Genomic DNA, 12,345 nt, shown 5'->3' with positions numbered 1-12,345 from the left:
AAAGGCCAATACAAGATAGATGTGTCCGGTTGCAAAAGGCACAGCAGAAAGACTCCTTAGGTGGTATATTCTGCAAGGCACGATTCTTTCTGCGTTGTCTTTTCTCCTCAAGAGTGATCCTGCGTGCTTTCTCAAAAGCATCAGCAGCATTGAAGATAACGTGTCTCCAGACCTCCCAATTGGAGGCCAGAGTAGACCAGTTACGTTGATCAATATGGCCAAGGCTGACATGTTGTTTCAGGGAGTCCTTGTATCTTCTCTTCGGGGCTCCTCTCTTGCGGCAGCCGGTGGCAAGTTCACCATAAAGCAGGATCTTAGGGAGGCGGTGGTCCTTCATCCTGGAGACGTGCCCTGCCCAGCGCAGCTGTGTTCTCAGCAACATGGCCTCAATACTTGTGATTGCTGCTTATTCTAGAACAGATGTATTGGTCACATAATCTGACCAGTGGATGTTTAGGATTGTATGTGTATATATGTGTATATATGCATGTGTGTACATTTCCTTGTATTTGCATGATGGTGTACTGTCGTGCAAAGAGTCTGGATAGAAATGCAAGAACAAAAACTGCTGCTGAAGAACAGAACTAGAATGAAATAACAGCCATGATAATACAGATATTAAAAAATGCATTGGAATAAAGAGTACTGAGAGCATGGTATGATAAAAAAATTGCTTTGCTATCTTTGCTTTGACTTCTAATTTTTTTTCTTGCAAGTCATCTTGAAGAAAACCGTATTAGACTTTTTCAGAGTATCATTAGGAATCCAGTAGGGGCCTCTAGCAGCAGATTTGGATATGAAGAGGGGTTTCTAGTGATAGACAAAACTACTCTGAGAAATTCACGTCATTATATGAAATCAGAATTTAGGCATTTGAATCTCAGGGAGTGGGAAAATATATTACAGAGGTGCAAAATTTCAAACAGTCTGGAATTTTTAGGCAAGACAATGGTCAAAAGTTTTAGAAAGAAGATTCAAAAATACCTACCAATACCTAGTGTACAATGTGTACTATCATGACTATAAAGGTTCTATGAGAAATGGAGTAAAAAGAACTGATTGGTGTAATAAACTGTATCTTGTGAATCAGGAGCATATGTTAAACTTCACTTAAAAATAAAAGTAGCAACCAAGGTGAGTAGAAATAAAAAATTAATAGGGCTGAAAAACTACTTTGCTCTAATTTTGAATTAAGGTAACTAGATGGAGAACTGGCAGATTGATACTAAAGATGAAGGAGGAGAAATTACAAAACAGGAATGAAAAAATCAAGGTTCAGACATGGTAAGGATAGAACCAGTTAGTTTTCTCAATCTATGCAAGAACAATGTCTAGCAGATGTAATTCCAGGCCCAGGAGTAAGGAATTTTTAGTAGCTTCATGAAGTTAAGAATGCCATGTAATGGAAGAACAGCAAATATAACACCTATATTTTAGAAAGCAAGAATAATTAGGAGTCTACTGTAATCTGCACTGCAATGTGTGTTCCAGACCAATATGTGTTAAGAAAATAGGAGTTCAAGAAGTGGAGAAATTGTAAACTCACATTTCCTTTTCTAATTGTTAGTCCTGACAGGCAGTCCTGCCAACAGCATGAAGCTGTTTGGAAAGGGTAAGTATAACCTTAGGGTTTATTCTACAGGAGTTCTGGGTAGGATTAGGGACATGTTACAGCTAACAGAGAAGGCATGACTGAGATATTCTTTGAAATATTGTATTTAATTCTATTTCCTCCTTGTTTATACAGTTTAATTTAGATTGAAACATAGACAGAAAAAGTCCAAAGAATAAGGCAGAGGCATGTGGCCTTTTTTAACCTAGCAAAATGAAATTTCAAATGAGATATACCTGTTGCTGTTAAATAATTTTGGGAGCAAGAAAGTAAAAAACCAACTCAGTTAAAAGTCATTCAAAGCACAGAATAAATGAGTTAATGGCAGTATAACTTTAGCATGTTTTATATTACAGTAAATTTTCCAGCAAGAAAAATAGAAGTTGAAATTAATGGGTTACAGAATTTGGCAGTTCTCAGGGCTCGGTATTGGGGCAAGTCCTCTTTAATATCTTTACCGACACCCTGGATGAAAGGATCAAGTGCCCCCTCAGTCAGTTTGCAGATGACACTAAGCTGGGAGGGAGTGTTGACATGCTGGAGGGTAGGAAGGCTGTACAGAGGGGTCTGAACAATTGTCCAAGACAAACAGTATGAGGTTCGATAAGGCCAAGTGTCTGGTCCTGTATCTGAGTCACAACCACCCCATACAGCCCTACAGGCTGGGGGCAGAGTGGCTGGAAAGCTGTCTGGTGAAAAAGGACCTGGGCGTGCTGGTCAACAGCAGCTGAACAGGAACCAGCAGTGTGCCCAGGTGGCCAAGAGGGCCAATGGCACCTGACCTGTATCAGCAATATTGTGGCCAGTGTGCCCTAGGGCAGGGATTGTCCCCCTGTACTCAGCATCAATGAGGCCACACCTCGAATCTTGTGATCCCTCTTCTCCCAAGTAATGAGAGAGATGAAAATGTCTCAAGTTGTGCCTGGGGAGATTTAGATTGAATATTAGGAAAAATTTCTTCACTGAAAGGTTTTGGAACCTATCAAGCATTGGAACAGGCTGCCCAGGGCAGTGGTGGAGTCACCATCCCCGGAGGTATTTAAAAGACATGTAAATGCAGTGCATAGGACATGGTTCAGTGGTGGATTTGGCAGCATTAGGTTAATGACTGGACTCAATCACAAAGATCTTTACTAACCTAAATGATTGTGATTCTATGCTTACCATAAAATGACCATTTGTGTTTGGAGGCTGTAAAGTTTCTTACTAAAACAAAGTGATTACTTCGTGTTGTTTTTAAAAAAGTGCCTCAGTCTTGTTTCCTGTTTTTTAATACTTGCTTGGGCATGAATACTAGGACCTAAACAGGATTAGTAATTGACCCTGTCCTGGAGCATGGCCTTTGTGGCATGTTGGCCTTTGTGGGTCCTTAGGACTGGATCCTACTTTAGCCAGTAATGTTGTAGAGTGATGGGAAGAGATGACTGTGTTGAAGGTCTCAAATTTCAATAAGCTGAACTTGAAATCTTTTTTTTTGTCTTCTTCAAAATCGTTATTCTAGACATATCAATCATTGATGCTACAATGTGGGAATCAGGATAGTACCATAACTGTGGGATTGTTTGCAGGCAGGCTTGGAAGCTGAAGAGGTGGGATCCAAGACAAAGAATAATTATTTTTTATTTTCTAGAAGAGATGTTTCACTGATGAAGATAAAGAAAAGGAGCTATTTCTTTAGATCCTGAAGGAAACATTCCCGAATAACATTCTGGGAAAGCTGTTAGATGGATTGAATTTGCTGACTGTAGATGGTGTAAGGAGCTATATTGCTCAGGCAAGACAATCTGGACATTAAGTATGAAAGCTTGTTCTGTTTTTGCCTACGTAAAATCAGAAGTCAAGCCAGACTCTGCCTGAGGGTCCAACCTTAGCCTGTGCTTGCAAATATCGTGGCTGTCCTGGAGGAAGACAAAAAGTCACTTGACATTAACTTCCAGTGGCGTAAAAACTCAGTTCATTTGCCCTGAAGCAGAAGATGTTGACCTGAGCAACAGCACTCCTAGCTCCAGGAAGAGCTCCTTGGTCCAATCCTCTACGTAAGCCATCCCTCTGACATATGCAAGATTATGAGAGCTGAGGCTACTTTGTTGGTCAAGTCTCCTCATTTCTTTTTCATATCCTCAATCTTATTTTTCTCTTCCGCCAGTGTCAATGTAGTCCAGCTGGCTCCAGATTCAGCATCTAACTGCTGGCAGGGACAGTGGTTGTCAGCCCGTAACGCTGGAAACTCCTAATCACTGCAACTGGATTTTGCCGCTTGATGGAAGGGTAACTCTTTGCTACAGCCTAGTTTTCAACCTGCCTTTTTGTCGTGCATACTTAATTGATGGTTTTCAGCAGATCATTTCCTGATAGCAGAGATGTAACAAATCATCAGGAATTTTTGAGTCTCTTCCAATTTATAAAGAAACATTGTCTCTAGCAGGTATTGTTATCTCTCTTTTCTCTGTACCTTAATATTTTGAAAGTGTCCTCTGCATTCTTTTCTAATATATCTCCACTCTACTGACATTCATGTAATTTTTCCTTTCTTTCTTATCTAATTTCAGTCTGCATTATTCTTACTCTCAATTTTTCCCAAACTAGTTCTTAGGCTGAGATTATCTCCTTTCCACATCTCTCTTTTTCTATTCTCAACATTAATCCATCTCACTTGAAGAAACTCTGCCTTGTCTCCATCACCTTGGTTCCTAGTTTCTTTGCCCAGTTTATCATAGTGTCACCAAAGAAAGCTTCCCTTTCTGGTTAGATGCACCCTTCCCAGCATCCCTTTGTTGACCCAAAAATCTATTGAATCTCCACAGCCTCATTCTCTGGAAATGCCATTGTCCATTCCCAGCTCTTTTACATACCATGGCTACTTTGAAAAAAAACCCTGTTCCCCAGTTTCTTCACATCCGTAAAACTCTACTGATGTTTCACAACCCCCACCCATTCCTTCCCACAAACCTTCACTACTCCCTTGCATTTCTCCAGTCTCCTCGCATTCAGCAGTTGCCATATAATTTCATTGACTGCACTGATAGCCTTGAGCTATTTTATGTGCCTAGAGGTAGGGGAAATAGGGTGAGTTTTTCTGTTTAGTTATAGCTGTAGTTTGATTAATCCTATATATTCAGAGAAATACAGCGTATAGAGAGGACAGTCTTTGCAGATCATAGAATCATAGAATTGTTTGAGTTGGAAGGGACCTTAACGATCACCTGGTTCAACCCCTGTGCCATTTAGATGTTAACTGGTGGCACTCTTTTTGAACACAGACACGCTACATTTTTTTATGCTTCATAGAAGGTCAGCCTAAATCCAGGTCAGAAATATATCTGGTGATTTCCCTCCATTCACTCCAGTGTCGCAGTGGACTCTTTAGCCTTCAAGTCAATGGCTTTAAGCTCAATAAGCAGTTGGTAAAGTAACCAAGAGCAATATATAGTTCATTCGATAGAAATACTTCAAATTTTCCTCTAGACTATGACAATCGTGTCACAACCTGCTGTCATAAAGTTCAGAGAAGAGGGAGGAAGAAACAATTCATCCCAAATACAAACAGAGGTTCAGAAACGTTTGCAGTAGTTGCACACTGTTTCCTGTGTTGCAACACCCGTGGTACCTCAGCAAAAGCAAGCATACATAATTCCTCTGATAACTCAGCATCATTCTAAGATGAGTGAACCAAGCCCAGTGTGGTGTGAGTAGTCAAAATACTAGTGATGGCCATAAGTGTACATCTTTTAGCAGGACTGAAGTGTGTTTAGTGTACTTGCCCTGTAGTGATGTTACTGACAGATATGTATGCAAAGTACGTGGCTGTTAACTATTATGTGCACCTGAATATATGGTTATTTTCTAAACTCACTTACCTATAGACACAGTAAAATACGGCCTTATCTCATTAGACACTTTCCATTACTTAGGGTTGTAAGGCTCATACCGTGGCTGGACTACAGTCAGGACTGAGGTCTTCACTTCAGAACAGGCTAATTGATGGTCCCTTTGCTCCTGACTGATTGTGCACCACTTTAAGCATTATAAGGCATATTCACCATCAAATCCCAAAATAAATATTGGAATATAATTCAGGTCCTGATTGTCAAGAGGTTAGGCAGCTTTGCTCTAGTTATGACTTCAGTTAAATACTGTAGTAATAACATTCTTTCTCTTGCAAACAATTGAGTGGGTGTATATGTAGCAATTGCCTGAGTGGGTAGAATTTGCACAGATGAAAATGAAGTAGATGAGGTGTAATGTCAAGAGTGGATGACATGCCTCCCTTTATACACCCTTTCAGCTTGCCCACGCAGGATGTACATACCAAAGAGGGCAGCCTTCTGAAGGGTTGAAAGGTCATAAAACCTTACAGGAGCATGGGTTTTGCTGAGTGGATCTGCCTAGGATGCTTTATGCTTCAGGAATTTAAGAGAAAAGTGCTTAACAAGACATTATTTGGTTTGGACATTTATGAAAATGTACCTTCAAGTATTTTTCCTAAAATGAAAATTTTATAAATGTTTTCTTCTTCATCACTAAGAAACAGTTATATGAATTATAATCTTGACTAAGACACAGCAGACAGAAAACCCTAGAGCCTGTTTGAGGGGGGTTTTTTGAGAAAAACCTCACTACTTTTCATAGAGGAATATATTTAAAGACAAATGAGAAAATATTGCAACATCATTTCAGATTGCAGGAGTGTTTCATTTGTGAAAAAAAAAACCAGAAAACTCAGCCAGAAATGTGACAAACGTCACTTGTAGGTTGATGAGGGGTCAGAAACTGTAGTTTCTTACTAGTTTTCTCATGGTAGAAAGTACAACAGACTAATGCCTCAATAACATGCTTGGTCCAGTGTCACTAAGACATTTGAACCATCTCTTTAGTAAGCCACCCTCTCACACAGATAATGACAACATTTCTATTCAAGGAAGAAAAGGCTTAACACTCTATGGACAGAGCAGAACTAGAAGGGACTGGGTCACCTCAAGCAGTGATCAGATCTCTCCCCTTGCTTAAGGCAGTGCCACCTCTGTCTGTTTTTTCATAGATGTTTGTCCGTATCCATCTAAAAGAAAAAAAATCTAGCGATAGAGATTCCCTCACAACACTCCAACACGATGGTTATTGTTATTATTTTGTCATGAGTCTTTTGTAAAGCAAACAGACATTTCAGAAGATAGAGGAGTGTCTGTTGGGAGGAACTGAAAGATGATAAATTAAAGCACTTTAATATTCCATTAAAATTAGTAGTAATCACCGATACACATCCATTTACTTTGTTGCAATTTTGGATGTTCAATTCACGACACAAGAAAAAGGATTAGGAGCTCTTCAGGAGTATGGAAAATGTAATTTTTGCAATTAAACCATAATAAATCATTATTTCAAGTAATTTCACAAAGACAATGCTATTAACTGAAAAATGGGGAAAAAATTAAGCTTATATTTTAGTAATGATAAAGTGAATCAAATCCTCATACTTTCTTAATTAGACTACCTTAAACCATTTATCTCCCCTGCATATCTTTCAATCCCCTTTTGCTTTCAGAAAAAGTACCAAAGTGCCTCTTCAGCTTAGTGGGGATTTTCTAAATTTTCAATTTCTAGATTTTCAGGGATCAGCCACACTTTGTATCTGATCAATACCTCTATGACTAGTAAAGAATTAAATTGCTGATTTACCAGACAGCGACTTTTTTCTATCTTAGATTTACTGTTACCTAAGGTAGCATTTTGTCATGGTTTAACCCCAGACGGCAACTAAGGACCATGCAGCCACTTTTCACTCCACTTCCCTGGCCAACAGGTGGGATGGGGAGGAGAATTGGAAAAAGGTAAAACCCATGGGTTGAGACAAGAACAGCTTAATAATTTAAATAAAGTAAGGAATAATAATAACAACAACAATAATATCACTTAAAAGGGAGATAACAAAGAGAGAGGAATAAAACATAAGACAGACGAGTGGTGCCCAACACAGTTGCTCACCACCCACTGACCGATGCCCAGCCCATCCCCGAGCAGTGATCTGCCCCTCCCAGCCAACTCCCCCCAGTTTATATACTGAACATGACACTCTGTGATATGGAATATCCCTTTGGCCAGTTTAGGTCAGCTGTCCCAGCCCTGCTCCCTCCTGGCTTCTTGTGCACCTGCTCACTGGCAGAGCCAGGGAAATTGAAAAGTCCTTGATTTAGGGTAAGCACCCCTTAGCAACAACTAAACCATTAGTGTGTTATCAACATTATTCTCATACTAAATTCAAAACATAGCACTGTACCAGCTACTAGAAACCAGGACACATTTTTAGCTGCAGTGGCTACTAATAAAAACTTGTTAGTAACCCAAGTTTTTGACTTTGTTAAAAAAATAATTCAACATGTTTCTAAAATAGGGTCATCCACAAAGGAAAAAATACAGGTTTTTTACATGTATCAGAATAAAATCTGAATTTAGTAGACCCACTGCAATGTGTTAAACCACATTCATTTTTACTTCACTCACTGTGCCACAGATATTTTTAGTAACACTGCCAATTCAACAGAGCAGGATCCTGGGTTCTCATCTGCATTTGATCTCTTTCTACAGTGCTCTAGCAGTGTGAGGCTACTTACTGAAAGGCTACTTACTATTCACGTATCTCTAGGGCTTCTTCACAGCCTTAAAGAAGGGTCTAAAATAAGATTTCTCTAAACGTATGTAGTTCATATTTAAAATGCTGCTCATGTAGTGAAAATGTAATTAATTTTAGATGCAGTTCATTTTAAAAATATGTATTGTATTTTCACACATATTCATTCCCATGCCCAACATATAAATGTGCCTATGCACAGCCACCTCAAATCAAATAATTTGAACAACAAAGTCATCCTTTTCACACTTTCTTTTGAGAGTATTCTGTAATAAGTACTGTAATATGCTCTTGCCCCTTTCTACCTGCTCAATTTTTTTGTAATCATTCTGAACGCTCAGTTAGAATGGAAGGAGTCTACCATTTTTTAGGTCAGTCAAGAACTATATCATCTGGTAGCTAATCTGGTAATTAACCTAATCCACTGCATGGCCTTTCTATATTTCAATATTTCCACAAGTATATATATTTCAATATTTTCATATTGAACTATACACAACTTTTTAAAGGGATTGGCCAACTTGTTCCCATCTGCAAAAGACGATTACTTATTAAAGGCCTGATGTCAGTATTTGGAGACTCCCTGTATCCATCTATTGAGCCTCTGGAAATTTATTCATCATTACAGGTATTCAGGAAGGTGATTTTTTTCAATGATAACAGCTACCATGAGGTTGGAAGAGATAAAAACCAGTGTAGCTGCTTCTTCAAATGTAGTATTCTTTTTTTTTTTTTTTTGTTGGGTACCTCTGAGACAAATTTTTTCTAGATGTTAAAATTGAATCAGAGAAATTACCTGTGCTCTCTCCTAAACTTTAGAACTCTGAAACTGAGATGTATGCTGCAGATACCAAAAGGTCCATCTTTTTTACCCCTGTAACACTATTATTTTCCCAGGTGGACAGTGTAACTACAGAGCAGATTGCATCAAGGTTTTTTATGCAACTGCTAAGGTGGAATGCTCTGTCATCACAGCCCACGCCACCAGTGTTCAAGCTGTATCTGTGGCATCAGTGTTCTGAGGATATACTGCCATTCTCACATTGCCCATGTCCCATCTGTAATTATCCATAACTGCATCCATACTGTTTCTGACTACTGTGCCACTACTGAGCCCTCCAGAAAGACTTCCTCTAGTGATAAAGGCTTCCATATTTCTTATTTGCCTCAGGGATTATGAAACCCATAACTCAGTAATTGTGAACAGGTCCTGAAGGTGTCCCAAGAATCACAGAATATGCTGAGTTGGAGGGGACCCACAAGGATCATTGAGTACAACTCCTGGCCCTGCACAGGAGCATCCCCAAAAGTCACACCATGTGCCCAAGAGCATTGTCCAAATGCTTCTTGAACTCTCTTAGGCTTGGTGATGTGACCACTTGTGGAGCCTGTGCCAGTGCCCAACCACCCTCTGGGTAAAGAACCTCTTTCTTATATCCAATCTAAAACTCCCCTGACACAACTTCAGGCCATTTCCTCGGGTCCTGTCAGTGGTCCCCACAGAGAAGAGATCAGTGTCTGCCCCTCCTCTTCCCCTCATGAGGAAGTTGTAGACTGCAATGAGGTCTCCCCTCAGCCTCCTCTTCTCCAGGCTGAAATGACCGAGTGACCTCAGCCACTCCTCATATGGCTTCCCCTCAAGGCCCTTCACCATCTTCGTTGCCCTCCTTTGGACACTCTCTAACAGCTTAATAACTTTTTTATATTGCAGTGCCCGGAACTGCACACAATGTTCAAGGAGAGGCCGTCCCAGTGCAGAGCAGAGTGGGACAATCCCCTTCCTCACCTGGGTGGTGATTGCTTTGCCTGATGCTTCCCAGGGCATGGTTGGCCCTCCTGGCTGCCAAGGCACTGCTGACTCATATTCAACTTGCCATCGACCAGGACACTCAGGTCCTTACAGCCACATGAAATTAAAAAAGAGAGTGACTTCTCCCAGCTGCATTCCTTTAAAGTGCATTACCCTTGTGGATATTTGCTTCTTGGCACTCTTCCTTTCTCTTTTAAAATCTGCTATGAACATGGCATCTGGGATTCTGGCATCAGGAAAGAGTTTAGCTGGTGCTAGACATTTTCCATCCCATGAACTAATGTGGTGGCTATGAGGAGAGCAAGAGGGATCATGAGTGACACATTCACTTCAGGAGTGAAAACTCATCAAGCTCTGCAAAGTGGGCACTCTAGTGTGCAAACCTGGATTGCACACCTTCAAGACTCCAGTTACTTTACTGCTGAGAATACCTAGCAGTTGGCATAGTCTGGCCAGTTTTTTAATGCAGTAGCAGCTTTGACTCAGGACTATCTCACATCAGAAATAGTGTTAGCCTATTGACCTTTGATGGCCAAAGAAAAGGTTTGTTAATCCCTAAGGAGTGAAATAATTAATTCTGGTGGAAGATTATAAAAATATCTATATGTTTTTAAATGCTCTGTTATTACCACTAATTGTTAGGTAAAAGGTGAATACTAAAGAGTGCACTCCCTGGTGATTTGGTCACGGTATTACAGATTTAATCTTGAATTAATATCCTCTTTCATCTGCTGCCCTAGGCCTTTTGACTGCCTGCCTGCTATGTGACTCAGTCCCCCAGCTGAGATCATTCCTGTTTCCAGCCATCAGTGGTACTGGTTTTCTACATTACTCCAAACCTAACAACTGAAATTGCAAACAAAATGTCATTGCTCCTGATAGGATGTCCTTACTCATGCCGTCCTCAGGTAGGAAGCTACAGAAATTTTTACCATTTATATTTGAGAACATGTAGTTAAATTAATGAGTTAAACAGTGCCTGAAAAAGATGTCCTTTTTAAGGTACTCTTAAAAATAGAGAATATTTGCTGAGAAGTGTCTACAGTTAAGTGCAGCTGTCATTACATGGATGTTTTCTACATCATCATGAGTTATAGGTAGATTTCTAGATGGCCTACTCAGTTAACAGGACTTTCAGAAGTTCTGTTTTCTAGTAATATAGTCCAAAAACACCTAACAAAACACTTGTCCCCTATAGCCTGTAGGATTAGCAGAACAGTGTCTTAGTTTGAATCATTCACCCAACAAGGCAGTTCTGCTAAATGTGCAGCTGACAGTAGCTAAATAAAAAAAAAATAACATTTGCATAGGCTTTTCTCTTCTTAGTTTTCTCATCTCAGAGAATGTGCCTCCATGCAATGATGCCTCAGTGATAAAGTATCTCCTGACCATCACAAATGTGGCTAGTATAAAAAGCTCTTTAAAGTCAGGGACTTCATTGAGATTCAGGATCCCTTTTTATCCTGCTCAGAACTTGCCAAGCTCATTCAAGTAAAAGTGAGAGAACAAACCACTAATTGATTTCACATCTCTGGGTCAAGACCACCTCTGAAACCAATATCTTGTCATTTGCCTAAACACTATAAGTCCTATAAATGATACTAAAGTCGTATTTTAAACAGTTTAATCAAAGTTATAACAAATAATCAACTCTTCCGTTAACACCACCCAGATGTGGAAATAATCTTATTAATCATCCTGGGTAGAGCAGTGGCTGTAAATAATTTTGTGTAACAGTTGACATTTTATAGAGCCATTCTGCATCAATATTTTTCTTTATATATTTTATATATGTATAGATACAGACTGAGATTTTGAGGTTTGTTCTTTTTCTAAGAGGACTTTCATAAAAATCCGTATTTAAGAATAATTTTTTAGAATAACAACAGTGATGTTAAATGAATTTTTAGTATCTTTAGTGTCTTGATGCGTCTGCACCCACTTGCATCAACTAATATGTGTGTCCTATAAGAGTAAAATTATGCCTTGTTCTACAAAAGAGATCAGCCAGTGTTGTAGTAGTGAACCAGAGGTTGGCAACTTGTGACTTCACATCAGCAAATCTTAATGTCCTTTCTATTTAGCCCTTGTTTGCATAAACTACTTATGCAAACTTTATACTACTATAAAACCAGATTAAAAATTCCAAAGTGCTTTACATGCATTATAGATGTATTTCCCTCCATGTAATAGTGGGAGTTGCACTATCTGTTGAAATAATGTCATGTTGAAATTCAACAGGATGGGATGTATTTTAATACAAGGTTACCACTTCATATTCCCCTCTTTCTATTTGTTAAT

This window comes from Pipra filicauda, unplaced genomic scaffold (assembly GCF_003945595.2).
Source record: "Pipra filicauda isolate LSUMZ 115617 unplaced genomic scaffold, ASM394559v2 scaffold81_size6448238_pilon, whole genome shotgun sequence".
Classification (NCBI taxonomy): Eukaryota; Metazoa; Chordata; class Aves; order Passeriformes; family Pipridae; genus Pipra; species Pipra filicauda.
The sequence above is the reverse complement of the archived record's forward strand: the minus strand, read 5'-3'. Positions refer to the sequence as shown.